Here is a 17,508-nt window from a genome sequence, read left to right on the forward strand (position 1 = left end):
CATATTTCCGGCTGGATGAAGACCATCCCCGATGGAAATCTCAGCATGGGTGAACTTACAGCACCCTGGGCCTGCCCAGCCAGGAGAGCTTTCCAGAGTGCTGAGGCTCAGAGAAGGGAATCCAGCAGGCCGGCACCCCATTCCAAGACCAGAATGGCTTCAAGCCTCCGCCACAGACCATTTCCAAGCAACCATGTTGGTCTTCAGCTCCCAGTGGGGAAGGGACACCCAGGCTTCTCACCTCTGAGCAGCTACTCCGCACTGTGGGGGACACCATAGAGCAGAACAGAGCTCTAACCCTCAGGCCTGGAACCTAGCTCAGGGAATGGCCCTGAATTTCATGCCACGATGGTGGGGACGTGCAATTACAGGTCAGGATACACTAGGTGGCCATTTGAGTGTGCAGAGGGCAGAGGTAAGAGGCTGTTTGTTTATTTGTTTTTTATTTTTGTTGCTAGTCCTGGGCCTTGGACTCAGGGCCTGAGCACTGTCCCTGGCTTCTTTTTGCTCAAGGCTAGCATTCTACCTCTGGAGCCACAGCGCCACCTCTGGCTTTTTTGTACATATGTGGTGCTGAGGAATCGAACCCAGGGCTTCAGGTATACGAGGCGAGCACTTTACCACTGGGCCATATTCCCAGCCCCAGTAAGAGGCTGTTTGTAAAGGGCAGGACCACATTTCTTCTTCTGAGTTAGAGCATTGGATTTGTGGTGAGGCCAAGAGACAACAAGCCATTTGAGGAGGGGCTGTAGGGTCAGGCTGGGGGCTTGAGCACCATGTGGAAGGGCCTGCTGGCCGCAGGTGGCTCTGGTGGGCCACGCCCGCAGGCTACCTGGATCTTCACGAATGTCATCGATTGACTCCTTGGATCTGTAGGTGGGCTTTTTGGAAAAGGGAAGAAATATTTTATAGATAAACAGACTCGGGAGCTAAGCAACTCACCAGTTACTAATCAGTTAGTGGTGGAATGCCCAAGTGATTAGGTTCAATGTACAAGATGACTTCTATCTGGGGTCATTTCTTATGCTTCTACCTATGGGAGAAAACATGGTAATTATTTTTCTGAGTCTCAGTCTCTAAGATTTGTATCCAGGTCCCCATGCCTCTCAACTCTCTCCTGTCTTCTCTACGTGAAAGGCAGATGGGTCTTTCGGGCACATTCCACCAAGGTTATCAAGGACAGCAAGCTTGGAAGGCTTTTCTGGATCTATCGGGGTGACAGCACATAGTTTAGAGTCAGCAGAGTTGAGGTTAAATCCTTATCCTCAACCACTCAACCAAATGGATAGTTCTACTAATATAGTCTTAGAAGGTTAAATCAAATGGTAAACAATGCCTTCTGATTTAACCTTTGACAAACCTCTGTTTTATTATGTCAACCAGATTATAGGCTCCCAAATCACAGCGCTTCACATGCATTTTGTCACTATGGTTTGATGATTAGATATGGAAACACTGACAAGCTTGTTGACACACAGGTAGGCTGGCTTCCCAACATTGAAATTCAACGACTATGCAAGGCGCAATCTGCCAATTTGTAGTTATTAAAGAATTTAAACTCGTTGGTAAGCAAAAGCAGGTGCGTCTTCCTAGAAGTGGAGCGTGAATGGTAATTTGGAGTTGGCTAATCAGTAGAACATTGTCCAGCCTGAAACCTTGACTTGTGCTTTGGGTTTGAATGCTAAGAAGCCCTGATAGGAATACATTTCAAGATCTCAACCACGCCACACTTGACAGGTTTTAGATTTCTCTACGAATTAGATTATAGCTCTAAAAATAAGCTCCGCTCCCAGTGTCATGTGGGAGACAAAACAAGTATTTATGGACTGAATATCATCTGCCACCCCAAATTCGTATACTGAAATGTGGGGGTGGGGCCTCTGAGAGGTAGCTAGGTTACAAGCCCTCCTGAGTAGGGTTAGTGTGCTTATAAGCAGAGACATGCCAACTCTCACTTTCTACCCACGCTGCGTGGGTACAGGGAGCCAGCCAGCCGCCCACGGGAAGAGCCCATACCTTGCCGCCAGCTGACCCTGCTGGCGCTCTGACTGGGGGCTTGAATCTCCAAGGCCATGAGAAACCAATGTCTATGGTTTATAAGCTATCCCGTCTCCGATGCTTTGTGATAGCAGTTCGAACTAAGGTAACCTTGCAAAGCTTACTAGAAGGGCTTTTGAACTCAGAGAGCTGTGCTTGCTTGTCAAGTACCCGAGCCTCACTGCAGTCCTTGTGACTTTTAGAATTTTTTTTTCCAGACAGGATTACATACTTTCATCTGGGCTACCCTTGGAACCTCACCGTCCTATTCCTGTTTCTGTATCCTGAAGAGCCGGCACGGCAAGTATGCCCCGATTTGCTTCTCCTTTATTTTTAAAAAGAGGGGACTGCTGAATGCAATCACTATAGATATTTTTGACTAGATATAGGCAACATTAGAATGAGCCTTTCATACATGCCTCTTGGGTCACTTAATATTTCATTGTAAGGCATGTCTTTTTATTACAGTATTGTCTGTGGAAACAATAGTGCAGAGGGTGGATGGACGGCGGATAAATAGGTTATGGAAATATATTGAAGTCAGACGATTCCATAAAAACCAAGTTATTAATGTTTGCACTTGGCACTGACAGTCATCACACACAGGGCTTCGGGGTTCTGGTAGCACAAAGGAAATACCCCGAGAATCTGTGGCTAGGAGGTAGAGGTTCAACTTTTCAGTCACATGCCAATATTTGCACACATTACTTCTTCTTTTTTTTTTTTTTCTGTGCTGGGGAATGAAGACCATATTTCCCCAATCGCATTTACTATAGCTGGCACCTGTGTGTAATGGTCATTGCTCTCCCCTCCTTGAGAGAAAGGGTCTTCTCAACAGAGACGGCCAGCAGCCTCCAGGTGTGAGCTACAGTATTTGGTTGTCATCTTCTGTGGTACTGGTAATGGCTCAGTTATTTCAGCCAGCAATCTGATTTCCAGTATCAAAAAAAAAAAGAAAAGAAGCAGAACACTTGAAGAATCAGTGGTGACACTTTCTGCCTTCCATTCCTCATCTCTCAGTGCTAATGATCTCTAAGCAAGTTGACCAGAAAAAGAAACAAACAATCACTTGACTGATTACAAAGCTAAGGATGCGGAATGTGGGTTACTTCCCTCAAAGCTTTTCAGTGATGGGTGCGTACACATCTCTACAGGTTCTCCATGAAATGAAATAGAGTCCGTCAGTGGTTTTCTTGGGCGCTGGAGGTAGAGCTGGCGGCCCGTGCCAGCCCTGCCTCTGTTGACTGAGGCCCGAGGGCCATGTGTACATGGTGACTTCCTTTTCTATTGAGGAAGGGGTCACAAGAGCCGCATGAGTCACAGGAACTCCAATCCATTTCCCCTGGGTCTTTCTCACAGCAAGGATTTGTCTCCATTGTCCACACTGGCAAGTAGGGGCTCCGAGGGGCTTCCGGATGGCACGCTGCCCCACTATTTCGACCTCTTCCTCTACCATTGCACACTTGTCTATTTGGAAGAGTTTTCTTTCAAGATGGGCTCCCGGGATAACTGAGCAACACTTAAAGAGCCAGAGAGAACCGGAGCTCGACGCTTCGCCCCAGAAGGGAAATGGACTCATTTATTTTTGCTTTGGCATCCTCCGTGTGCTGTCTTTCCTGGCTTTGTTCATGGTGAGGCCAGTTTTGAGCTTGTGGAGTGGGGGTTGTGCCTGGAAGCTGACCCAGGCTGAGGATGTTTTGGTGTTGACATTTCCTGTCTCAGTTTCCTCCTCGGCTGGCTTCCTTCTGAGGAGCGATCAGCTCTTCTCCCCCATGCCAGAGACTTGCTACCCAACAGGAACTCTGCTCCCCACACTTTGAAACTAAAAATAACAGTCGGTAAAGTCATCAATTAAACTTGTACATTCTTTTACTCTATCTTTGATTTTTTTCCTGTTTCTTAAAGAGGATTACTGTGTCCTAAGCAAGTCACAGACACGTCATGTATTTATTTATTTGAGATAAGCTTTCACTATATGGTTGGGCTGGCTTTGAATTCACTGTACTGTCTGCTGTGCCCTTGAACTTGAGATTTTCCTGCCCAGCCTGCGGAGTGCTGGGTCACAGGCATATTTCATCATGCCTGGGTCTACATGATGCTATTTAATCTTTGTAAGTCCACTCAAAGAAGGAGCTAAAATTGTCTTCATTTTGAAGATGAAGACACGAAACAGAGAAGTTAAGTAAGTTACCAAAAGTACATGGCTAGTAGTGACAGTATTCAAATTCTGGGTTATCTGGATTGTGTGTGTGTGTGTGTGTGTGTGTGTGTGTGTGTGTGTGTGTGTAACTTGGATTTTAATTTTCATTATTATTGTAATTAAAATTGTAACCACTGACCCAAAAGACCATTGTTAAGTCTTTCCTATGCACAAGGAAAGCCTGTCAGGTCTGGGAATGAGGGAATGTAAGTCATATGTAACTGCTTCCTTCTAGAAGTTTTCAGTTTAATAGAGCAAGCTGAGAGCCTCACATTTCATCTGAGGAAATATGAAGAGTTATTGGAAATGGAGCCCTATTTGTTCTACTGAGTCTCAACGTGCCAAGCTTCCTGAAGTTTTGAACTATTAGCAGAGACTAGGTAAACCATTAGATATAATCCAGTCTCACATCAAACACTACTTCGTATTTCTTGTGTTTTTCACAAGTCGCACGCATGTGGGCTTCAGGAGACCATTTGTAGCCAAGAGCTACTTCATTGCATGGGGGCACAATGCCAGCCACGCCTTGCTATGTCAGTAGGTGGCAGTCTGGCTTTGCACTCACGGTGCCTGGAGCCAGTGGTATTTGGAAATCCATGTGCCATGAAAATCCCTATTATCCTTCTTTTCAGATCTTTGGGAACCTAAAAGCAATGCTTATATTCCAATAGAGAAACATAAATATTGTGCCTGAATCATTTTGAGAGACTCTTCGTTCGTCTTAGTTGAGCTTTGCAAAGACTACTGGGAATCAGAGGTGCAGCAGGCGTGTCCGCTAGTGGATTTGCCTTGCTCATGGATGGCCTGCACTGATTCCCCGAAATGGCCCTCTGGCTCTTACCTGCGTAGCAGCAACCTTCTATTGTTTATTACTAATGGAAAATCTCTAGGCCAGAGAATTCAAATGGCTTTGTCTTAGAGTTCTCATAGCTGTTCATTTCCCTAAGACCCCATCTGTTGGGGTGAGATTCTTTCAGGATGTACTATAACCTCCTCATTTGAGACAGCAATCATGTGATTTGTGGACAACGGTGGCTGACAAGTGTACCTGTGCACTAGCTATGAAGAACATGTTTGCTGAGGAAACAACCTTACAGATGAAGTCATGAGAACTGTGAAGAATGAAAGGGAACCCCAAATTATCTATCTAGTCATAGACTGTAGGACGTTTTCCATCGTCGAAATCAATGGTACCTTCCCTTCATTGAACCAGGGTTGACAGAAATTTGTTTGAACTCAGAGTTAAAGGTGATCATGACTTGGTCTGCATACTAGAAAGAATAATACAATAATGCAGGTTTTAGGCATTTATATCATCATGTGGATGACTTGCAGTATTCCAATTCCTTCCTTCCCTTCCCTTTCTTCCTCCCTTCCCTTCTCCTTCCCCCTGTCCTTCCTTCTTCCTCTTTTGCTCCTGTTGAGGCACATTTCACTGTGGAGCCCAGGCTGGCTTGAATTAGTGAACTTCCTGACTCCTGAGAGCTGAGATAAGAAGTGTGCACCAGCAAACCCATTTCACTGTATTTTTCAGCAGAGGAAACACAAGTTCTGGAGCGTCCTCGATAGTTTCTATTATTAATAAACAGCAAAGAAATAAGTTACAAACGTCTGCATCGAAAGTTCTTGATCATTTTTTAATTCACTAAGATGTGGTTACAGGTTAACTTTATAGGCTCCAGTGGCATCCTCCCCTTGGGTAGAGCCGGAGCTTTTACCTCAAGGTGGTCTACAGAAATGAGTTTGGAAGCCATCAAAGAAGAGAATAGTTGATGGCTCTTCCGGTTCATTTCACTCCAAGGTAGGTTTTTCTTGCTGCAATATTCTTACCAGCTCGAGGTGTTCTTGAAGACTATTGGCTCCTTATATTTTAAACCCAAAGTTTAATATTTAAATATAAAGCCCAATTTTATAATTTCACTTTTTTTTCTTGCCAGTTCTGGATCTTGAACTCAGGGGATCACACTCTTTTTTTTTTTTTTTTTTTTTTGGCCAGTTCTAGGCCATGAACTCAGGGCTTGAGCACTGTCCCTGGCTTCTTTTTGCTCAAGACTAGCACTCTGCCACTTGAGCCACAGCGCCACTTCTGGCCATTTTCTGTATATGTGGTGCTGAGGAATCGAACCCAGGGCCTCATGTATACGAGGCAAGCACTCTTGCCACTAGGCCATATTCCCAGCCCCGAGATCACACTCTTGCTTAGTTTTTTTTTCAGCCAAGGCTAGAATATTCCATCACTTGAGCCACACCTCTACTTCTATATATGTATATATGTTTTTGCTGGTCCTGGGGCTTGAACTCAGGGCCTAGGTCAAGGCCGGCACACTACTGCTTGAGCCACAGCTTCACTTCTAGCTTTTTCTTTTTTATATTGGAGATAAGTGTCTCATGGACTTTTCTGCTTGGCCTGCCTTCAAACTATGATCCCTAGATCTCAGCCTCCTAAGGAGCTAGGCTCACAGGCATGAGCCACTGGCGCCTGGATACTTGTATTTATTTACTGGTTAATTGGAAATAAGAGTTTCAAGGACCTTTCTGCCTGGGCAGACTTTGAACCTAGGTCCTCAGGTCTTAGCTATCGGAGTCGCTAGGATTACAGGTGTGATTACATCCAAACAGTGAAGGGTAATTTTTTCAATTAAAAACATTATATTTTAAGTTTTTGTTTTTATTTAAACATTTATTTATTTATCGTCAGAGTGATGTTCAGAGGGGTTACAGTTTCATATGTAAGGCAGTGAGTACATTTCTTATCAAACTTGTTACCTCCTCCCTCTTTTGTCTCTCACCTCTCCCCCTCCTCAATTCCCTCCCCCCAGAGTTGTACAGTTGGTTTACAGTTTACAGCATATTGTCTTGTAAGTATTGCTGTTGCATTGGTTAGTCTTTTACCCTTTGTCTCTTCATTTTTCTGTTCCCCTTACCTTCCCTACTTCTGATAAATGTATATACAATGTCTAGGGTACCAAAATCAGTTACAGTGAGATCATGGGTAAAACCATGGGAACAAAGACAAAAGAAAAGGGGATAATTTCACATGGTGTGTTGAAACTAACAACACTAATGATAAGCCATTTGTTTTCATAACTTGGAGTTCATTTCGCTTAGCATCATCTTATGTGTTCATATGCACATAGCCATTGAGCTATTGTAATCTTCTCTAGGATTAACCTAGACATGTACTAATTAATCCCAGTGAGGGAAACCATAGAGTCTTTGTTTATTTGGGTCTGGCTCACTTCACTTAGTATGATTTTTTTTTCAAGTCTTTCCATTTCCTTACAATAGCACGTTTATTTATTTTTATTGTCAAAGTGAAGTACAGAGGGGTTACAGTTTCATATGTAAGGGAGTGAGTACATTTCTTTTCCAACTTGTTACCTCCTCCCTCATTTTTCCCCTGCCCCCCCTCCCCATTTCCTTCTCTCCATCATGAGTTACATAGTTGGTTTACACCAAATGGTTTTGTAAGTATTTCTGTCACATTGGTTTGTCTTTTGGTATTCCTTTTCTCTTCCCTTGTTGCAACACACACATATACAGTATCCAGGGTACTAAAATCAGTTACAGTGATATCAGGGGTAAAACCACAGGAAGGAAATATGAAAAAAGTATTGTATTTTATTATCTTTAAGTAATTGTTCAAAGAGGTTGCCATTCAACAACTCAGTTTATGGTACCTTAGTCCAGCAGTGGAAGTTTTGGCTGCACATCTGTGCAGCGATTCCAGGGCAGATAATCTGGTGGCTCGTCCTGAACTTTTTGTTTATCACCTGGGCGTGGGGCGGGAGCTCAGCGCTTAATGATGGCAGAGAAAATAGACAATAAATAGGACACTCTTTGAAGGATGGAGAAGAAGCCCCAAGCCTTTCGCAGGGCAACACATGGCTGAATCAGAAGCAGCCTGGCCCTGACTCACAGGTCTGCAGATCTGGCCATCATGTCAAGGTCAAGTACCACGTCAGGGTCACCTCTCAGGGAGCTGCTCCTCCCTGTCAACGAAGGCTTCTGCTGACCCCATCTGCTGCAGACTATTTTAGGACTTGGTGCTTGCGTCAGGAATTTCTCTCCTGTAAAACAAATGCTGTTTTCCCCCTTTTGTTCTTCCTTGTCAGTCATCTGCTGTCTTGCTGGGAAGTGCTGCTCTGGCAAATGTGAGCTGTGTGTTCATGCTTGCCTTATGGGATTGAGAAATAATCTCATCTCTGGATATGTGGGGTTTGTTTGTTTGTTTGGAGCTGTTGTTCCAGTCCTTGGGCTTGAAATCAGGGCCTGAGTCTGCCCCTTAGCTTTGATGCACAAGGCTAGAGCTCTACCACTTGAGCCACTTCCAGTTCCACTTCTAGCTTTTTGGTGGCTAATTGGAGATCAAAGTCTCAAGGACTTTCCTGCCTGCCCTGGCTTAGATACTACTGATACTGCTGGTTCAAAGACCACACTTGATAATTTGTTGTTCTTAGCACCCAGTGTCTGCGTGCTGTCCCTGAGCTTTTGTGGTCAAGGCTAGTGCTTAACCACTTTGAGCTACAGCTTCATTTCTGGATTTTTGGTGGTTAACTGGAGGTAAGAGAAAGTCTCATAGACTTTCCTGCCCGGGTTGGTTTAGGGCTGGTTTTGAACCATGATCTTCAGAGCTCAGCCTCCTCTGGAGTAGCTAGGATTATAGGTGTAAGCCACCGGCACCCCACCCACTTTATGGATTTTTAAACTTTGTTTGAGCATTAGAGTCAGGAAGGAATGATTTACCAATGTTGAAGTTTCAATGCAGACCTAAGAATTCAGGTCTTTGGCAAATGGATCTACATCCTCAAATGTGTTTTGTATTTTTCTATGACTCAAGTTCATGTTAATGCCGGCTTCCATTCTGTTGGGGTGAGTGGAAATGCTCAATGTGAGGCTTTCACTCCCTTTCCAAGTGGGTATATTGGTGTCTCAGGCAGTGCCAAGCCACCATAAGAATGGAACCAGTTGGTCCTTACTGTATCTGTCAACAGGGGCATTCACTACACACTGTGTCTTCTGACTCATGAACAAATACGTTTCCTCTCAAGAATCATTCATTCTTCTTGGGGCTCTATCTTGGGTTTCCTTCTACTACCGACCCTCACCAATCCTGTGGGGCTTTTGTTGCTTTCCTGGGACACTAAGGAAGCAAGGCACAAGATGGTTCTTCTGGGACTTGCATATTCCCTTCCTGTTGCCAGCTTGTTTACTCTCCACAGACATGCTGATACCTATACTCACCATCTGTCTCCTTTGCCTTCTGCAAGCCTGGAAAATCTTTCTTCTAGCCTTGGAAGGAGAACATGTCCTCTCTAGTTCATTGCAGTCATTTTATCTACGATTTTCTATTTCCCCAAGGCATCTGCTTTTAAATCATGAGAGAGAAAGAATTCTTATTCTCTCCTGTGTAAGTGGTCATATGCGTCCTCTTAGGCAAAGGACACAAAATGGTTTCATTGGGATGTGGGTAGGAGGGAAAGGGAGAAACCAAAAGGAAAAACTAGACACATAGAGGAAACCATGGCAAATATTGAAGAAGAATCCTCTGATCAAACCACTGCTAGCTTCTCCCTGTTGTTCTGCTAAGATGCTAGCCTTCTCTTTCATCCTTGTCTTCTTAATCTTCTGTTATGAATGGTTCTGTGAGTATTCTGACTCTGTGTGATTAAAACCTTTATGCAAGTTGTTCCTGTCCATTTTGCCCTTCTGGTTAGGTGATACACTCATTAGAAATTTCCCATAGAGACTGCTTGTGTTCTTAGGCAGTGAATATCGACTGACTTACAGAGGTGCTGGCCTGTACATTGCTGTCTTGTCCTTATACCCTTTTCATTTGTATTCATTGGTTTAAGAAACAAAAACCTAAAAACCTCTTACAAATGTTTCTAAGCCCTTGTTATCACATGAGGCTAGTTATAGGCCAATAATTATAATTATTAAATTATATATAAAACATATGACTGCCAATCTTGAAATATATCAACAAAATCCTCTTTTACACAAAATCCTGCTTTTACACACTTCTACGTAAAGTGTGTTCACGGCAAAGGCCTCAAAGGACAGGTACTTTGTGCTAAAAGAATCTATCCCTGGACAATTAGGTATAAGCATGAAGTCCCAAAAGGCTTCCTTAAGGAGACACTTGGTATGATTCACTTAAGTGAATCTTCACAAAGTGAAGATGCTTTCTAGGTAGAGTTGACCAATGTGCAAACATGCTCAAGTGGGAGTAACATCTGGAAGTAACTGCAAAAGGCTGCCATCTTGGGTCTGTGACAGCAGTAGTCAAGGGTCTGGATGAATGTTATTGGGAAGTTGGAAGGAACTGCTGCTTGTTACTTATTAATAGACTGTGTATGTGTGTGTGTCTCTCTCTCTCACACACACACACTCAGGTATTTCCTGTAAACACTTTGCAGTTTTTATAAAAGCGTAGGTATCACATGATAACAAGCCTAAAAATGGCATGAGAATAAAGCAGGTTGATGTGTGTACATTGCTCGATACTCCCATTACATTTATCATTCATGAATGCTAGCAGGAAGCGGAATCTATGCTAAAGAACCTGGAAGAAAAGCTTTACAAAAGACAGGGCAGATGCTCAGCACAAGCAAAAATATAACTGTCCCTAAAAGTAGGCAGAGGTTCCTCCAGAAGGTATCTCCGTCCCTATCACTCACCGGGGGTTTTTTGTACCCAAGTACTTGTGTACCGGTGAATTTCCTTATGTCCCAAATGGGAAGAACACTTCCTAAGCATGCTCTTGCATTCTGAATCTTAGACAAAAAACATCAGGCTTTCTCCTCTCCTCTGGCTAAGTGATGGAATATCCTGAAAATCAGGAAACTGGCTATGACTCGGACTCAGATTTGCAGATATAGATCTACAAGTTTGAGTGATGCTGCAGGGGGAAGCCAAGGCCAGGTATACTGGGAGAGTTGCAGCCCAAACTCTGGGACAAGGAGAGAGACCAGCTACATGTGAATGTGAGTGTGCTAGTGGAACACTACCAACGGACTAGATCAAGCAGAAGAAAGAATACAGGGACTGAAGACAAGCTCAAGGAAATAATCACAGTCAGATAGCAATAAAGAAAATGAAGTGGGGCTGGGAATATAGCTTAGCGGTAGAGTGTTTGCCTAGCATGCATGAAGCCCTGGGTTTGATTCCTCAGTACCACATACACAGAAAAAACTGGAAGTGACACTGTGGTTTAAGTGGTAGAGTGCTAGCCTTGAGCAAAATAAGCTCAGGGACAGTGCCCAGGCCCTGAGTTCAAGCTCCAAGACTGGCCAAAAAAAAAAAAAAAAAAAAAAAAGAAAGAAAGAAAGAAAGAAAGAAAGAAAATGAAGGACTCATAGATAGGACTTCAAACTTGGGCATGATCAGAGACCAAGTGTAAGACTCTGTGGGATAGAAGAAGGAGTCAAGATACAAATTAAAGGCACATAAAACATAATCAATGAAATTATGGCAGAATTTCCCTCAAATCTAGGAAAATATTGACATCCAAGTACAGGAGACATTTGTATCCCAAAATAGATGTGACCAGAAAGAACTTCTTCGTGTCACATCATAATTAAAATGTAGAGAATATAAAGCAAAGAAAGAACCTTAAAAGCTGGAAAAGTTATTAGCTTATTTACAAATGTAAATTCAACAGAGTTACATTAGGTCCCTCCGCAAAAAAACTGAAGGTCAAGAAAGCATAAAATAATATATATTGTTATATATTACTTTATTATGTATTAGTATATATATACACACATATATAATATGTATATTATATATATATATATATGACCCCAAATTACTGCCAACTGTGATCACTATATCTAGCAAAGTTAACCTTCAAAATCAATGGATAAATAAAGACATTCCTAGATAAGCATAGACTGATGTAACTTATGACCACTAAGCTAACATTTCAGAAGATACTTAAAGGAATTCTACATAGAGATGAGCAATAAGGATGTCACCAAAATAAGAGCTCAGAAAAGAACAAATCTCATGAGAAAAATAGATGAGCAAATGATATTAGGAAAAAAATCAAACATGCTCAACTACGCAAACCACCAAAGTTCTGAGACAAATAAAGATGAGAGAAAAGAATAAGATACACAAAATCAACTATGAGAAAAAGAAACAACATTAAAAGAATCAATAAATACCATTTAATTATAAACCTACATATAAATGGTATTATCTCCCCAATTAAAAGACTGGATGAAAGGAAAGGAAAACAAGAGTCAACTATTTGTCGTCCGCATCTCATTGGCAAGACAAACACAGGCTGAAAATGAAAGGAGGGAAAGTTTTACACTGAGCAAGTGGAATATTCAGATCTGGCAACGCAAACTTTAAGCTCCAAATAGACTAGATAAAGGCCATTATGTATTAACTAAGGGAACACTCCATGAAGCAGATACAACAGTTTTAAGCATATATCCCCCACATGTTGGTATACGGGTCTCATACAACAAACACTAATGGATGTAGAGGGGTAGGTAGATTCAGATACAACAATAATGAGAGTCTTTAATACCCCACTCTTATCAACAGCTAGGTGATCCAGACAAAAATTCACAAAGGAACTTAAAACTAAACTGACATTTAGATCAAATAGGCTTAACGGACACCTACAGAATATCCCACCCAACAGCTGCAGAATACACATTCTTCTCAGCCAACTTTCTCCAAAACAGATTACATTTTAGTCCATAAAGTGACTCTTAATAAATTATAGAAAGGAAACCCAAGTTAATAAAATTAAATATGTAAAGGAGAATATTACAAGTGATATCCCCAGCAGAGGATCATTAAGGAATATTTTGAAAATTTACAATATTTAAAAATAATTGTAGAAGAACTAGATAAATTTCTAGATATATATATAACCTACCAAAGTTGAACTAAGAGGGTGTAAATAACTTAAATAGATCTATAATAAGCAATGAGATGGAAGCAATAGTAAAGATTCTCATAACAAAAGCACAGGACCCAATGAGATTCACTCCTGAATTCAATCAACTCCTTAAAGAACTAACCCCAATGATCCCCATTGTATTCCATTAAGTAGGCAAGGAAAGGACACAAGCAAAATGATTCCACAAAGCCAGTGCTCCCTTTATACCAGAACCAGATAAGGAGACACAAATATAGGAAACTATACACCAAGTATATGTGGTCCATGTATGCAGCAAAATACAGAAGCCAGAGAGAAGAATGGAATTATGTCATGTGCTAGGAATTGGATGGAACTGTAGATCCCCAAGTTTAATGAAAGAAGCCATGTTCATAACGACTAACATTACATGCTTTCTTTCATAGATAGAATCTAGATTTTAATAAAAGGCAAGAAAGTAGAAGGGAGACTATTTGGAAAGCGGAAGGAGACCAGTAGGAGGGAGAGATGAAGGAGAAGAGAGGGTAATAGGAATATGGTTAAAAATACCTTCTGCATGTTACAAAATGTCATAATGAAATCCATTATTCTGTACAACTAATACATGCCGATAAAATGTTAACCAAAAAGGGCAAAGGAAAGAATGATGCAATAAAACACTAGCCTGTTGCAACCTGCGTGCTGATCTGTGCATCTAATACTATTCCTTTACAGCCTAAAACCCTAAGACTCATGCATGGTTCATTTCTATTAGTGGTTACTGTCCTCAGTGTTAAATATTTAATACAAGGAGAAATTTCCTTTATGATCTTTTTCTTAACATGTTGGAAACTTTGAGGAAATGTAGATTTTCTCTGAATTGTGAATTTCCCAAAGAGGTTAAAAATAAATATGGTGAGGGGCTGGGGATATGGCCTAGTGGCAAGAGAGCTTGCCTCCTATACATGAGGCCCTGGGTTCAATTCCCCAGCACCACATATACAGAAAACGGCCAGAAGTGGTGCTGTGGCTCAAGTGGCAGAGTGCTAGCCTTGAGCAAAAGGAAGCCAGGGACAGTGCTCAGGCCCTGAGTTCAAGGCCCAGGACTGGCCAAAAAAAAAAAATAAAAAAAAATATGGTGGTTTATGGAGTCACCAAGCCACGAAAGTTGCTTGTACAGGATTTAGGTCTGGTATTCCCATGTTTCTAAGCCTTTTTCCTTCTTTCCTAAGTTTGTTGATGATTTTTTTTAAAGTAGTACTCAGAAAAATGAAAGAAGAAACATTTATGGATTATCCAAACCCACTGCTCAATCAGGTAGGTGGGTTTTTTGTTGTTATGTGTATATTAAAACAGCATTGTAGCAGAACAGCTATCAAATTTTTATATGAAACCAAGGCACCTATACTCATTTATTGAAATAAGTGGTGTTGTCTTCACAGTGGGCAATTGGGCAGATGAAATCGCTGTTGTTGCTTTACGACAACAAAATTTATGCTCCCAACTTTTGGAATCTCTTTTTCGGAAGTGTTCTCTGAGCTGGGTCTGAACTTCATTATAGTGCCCCCACCATTTGTTGTGGTTCTTAGCTCCAGTGTTATTGGATTCGGAAGTAGGGTCATGAGGACGTAGTGAAGGTGAAATGAGATACAGAGATTTGTTTATGACCCAGTAGTTCCTGACAAAAATAGATGTCAGAGAGCTTTTCTTCCTTTCTCCTCCATGTAAGAGCTCTGTGAGAAGATGGCTATCTGTGAGCCAGCCCGCCAAACCCGGCCCTGCTACTCCACTCCACGCTGCCCGGTCCACTCGCTGTTTTCAGACTTTCTCCGGAACTGTGAGAAAAGAACTTTCTATTGTTCACCCAGCCTATGGTATCTTCTTATGGCAGCTGGAGCTGACTACGAAAAGCCCTATAGGTCTTTTAAATAGCTGCAGAATAACAAATCTTTGTCTTAAGAAGGCACATTTTGCACTTGGAATCAGCCAAATGTTTTGAAGCCAAGGCTATGAAACAGAGTGGATGAGTGAACAGAACAAGGACATTTTTCAAAATAAAAAAGAAATTTAGCTGTAAAGTAAAAGCATCACTGTGGGCTAGGCTTGGGGACAATTGCACAAGGGCTGGATCATCACAATCACTGTGCAATCTCCCACAGACTCACTTAGAAGGACGACAAGTCATTTTGCCACTTACAAAACTAATGTTTAGTGTTTCCAGAAACATATGAAGAAATATTAATATTCTCTTTTGAAAGCCCCCAACTTAAAACATCATAAATAAATGGAAGCAGTAGAATATTAGTAGCCTGGAGAACTGCTGTAAACATTTTGTTTCAGGACCTGTGGCCTTCACAGATCTACATGTACAGATCTACATTCTCAAGCTCAAATATTTGTGATCACACTGAGGATGGCTATGTATTTTATTTTCTTTCCATTGGACATGATGTTATGGATCATCCCAAAAGTAAATCAATGGTCTTGAAAACATATGGTTATATTTGTGGACTATTCCATATTATGGATCTATCTATACACTGTCTTTTAAAATCGTCTATTTCAGCACATCAAACACTTTCCTGCAATTAAATTGTACAAGGACAAGAGTTAAAATGATATGGGGGTTCTATGAACTTGTCCAAACAGAGTGGATAATTAAATGGGTTCTAGAAGCTCACTTCCAGAAACTAATTCCAGAAGCCAATTTCTCCTGCATGGCAAACTTTTTAAGGAAATGAGAATACAGTAAGGATCAGGTCAGCTTCTCAAAGGATCATCAGATAGTGGCATACTGTAGGTAGAATTATATCATCACAGTAGACCCTTTGTGCCAAAATTGGCCCAAATTTCCCCCACATGCCATAAAGTTGATGAGAGAATCATCTTTGGATATGACTCAACATTTCCAGCATCTTGTAAAACCACTCAAGGCTCCATAAAACCTAGTTATGAAATGGGATCCTAGTTTTAATCAGTTAATCACAAAGCTTTCTTATATTTACAGTCAGCAGAAATGACATAACACCCCAGATTTTCTTTCTTTCTCTCTCTCTCTCTTTCTTTCTTTCTTTCTTTCTTTCTTTCTTCTTTCTTTCTTTCTTTCTTTCTTTCTTTCTTTCTTTCTTTCTTTCTTTCTTTCTTTTCTTTCTTTCTTTCTTTCTTTCTTTCTTCCTTCCTTCCTTCCTTTCCTTCCTTTTCTTTCTTTCTTTCTTTCTTTCTTTCTTTCTTTCTTTCTTTCTTTCTTTCTTTTTCTCCCTTCCTCTTCCTTCCTTCCTTCCTTCCTTCCTTCCTTCCTTCCTTCCTTCCTTCCTTCCTTCCTTCCTTCTTCCTTTCTTTCTTTCTTTCTTTCTTTCTTTCTTTCTTTCTTTCTTTCTTTCTTTCTTTCTTTCTTTCTTTCTTCCTTTCTTCCTTTCTTCCTTTCTTCCTTTCTTTCTTTCTTTCTTTTTTTGCCAGTCCTGGGGCTTGAACTCAGGGCCTGAGCACTGTCCCTGGCTTCTTTTTGCTCAAGGCTAGCACTCTACCTCTTGAGCGACAGCACCACTTCTGGCTTTCTCTATAGATGTGGTGCTGAGGAATCGAACCCGTGGCTTCATGTATGTGAGGCAAGCACTCTACCAGTAGGCCATATTCTCAGCTCCTGCCCGATTTTCTAACCCAGTGGAGTCTTAGTTTTTGGTGAGGAGCTGTAGGCCCCAGTTCACATGTAGTGGTGGGAAGAAATCAAAAGCAAACCAACCAACCCAAATGCTTTTTGTCATGCACGTCCTACGCATGCTGATAACAGTCTTTGCAAAAGTCTTATGTGTGTTGTTCTTCTCCTTCTCTTTCACACTTCCACTCTTTGGAAGATTTAGAGTTTTCACTGTACCACTCTGATCTGTCTATAGACAACTGTAAATATTGAATTCTTTAAGGTCTGATCTCTTAACATGCAAGGCTTTTTGAGGACTGGCTCCAAGCCCCTATACTATTAAGGTGATGGCAATTAAAGTTCTGTTAAGTATGACTTTGTGAAACTTACCTAGCTACTCTGCACTTTAGCCCATTTGGACATGAGTATTAGAATAGAAATTGCTTGGTGGGAAGTTACTTGACCTTCCCCTTTGATTTGTTGATTAATTATTCACCCTTCGAGATGCCGGTCAAATTTCTGTTCTGCCCAGTGTTCATGTAGATCCACTAGGTTGAGGTAATAGTTCCTGTTGTTGGTTCTGTTCTTTATTTTTATTTTATTTTATTTTATTTTTTTTTTTTGCCAGTCTTGAGCCTTTAACTCAGGGCCTGAGCACTGTCCCTGGCTTCTTTTTGCTCAAGGCTAGCACTCTGCCACTTGAGCCACAGCGCCACTTCTGGCCATTTTGTATATATGTGGTGCTGGGGA

This window comes from Perognathus longimembris, chromosome 3, assembly GCF_023159225.1.
Source record: "Perognathus longimembris pacificus isolate PPM17 chromosome 3, ASM2315922v1, whole genome shotgun sequence".
Classification (NCBI taxonomy): domain Eukaryota; kingdom Metazoa; phylum Chordata; class Mammalia; order Rodentia; family Heteromyidae; genus Perognathus; species Perognathus longimembris.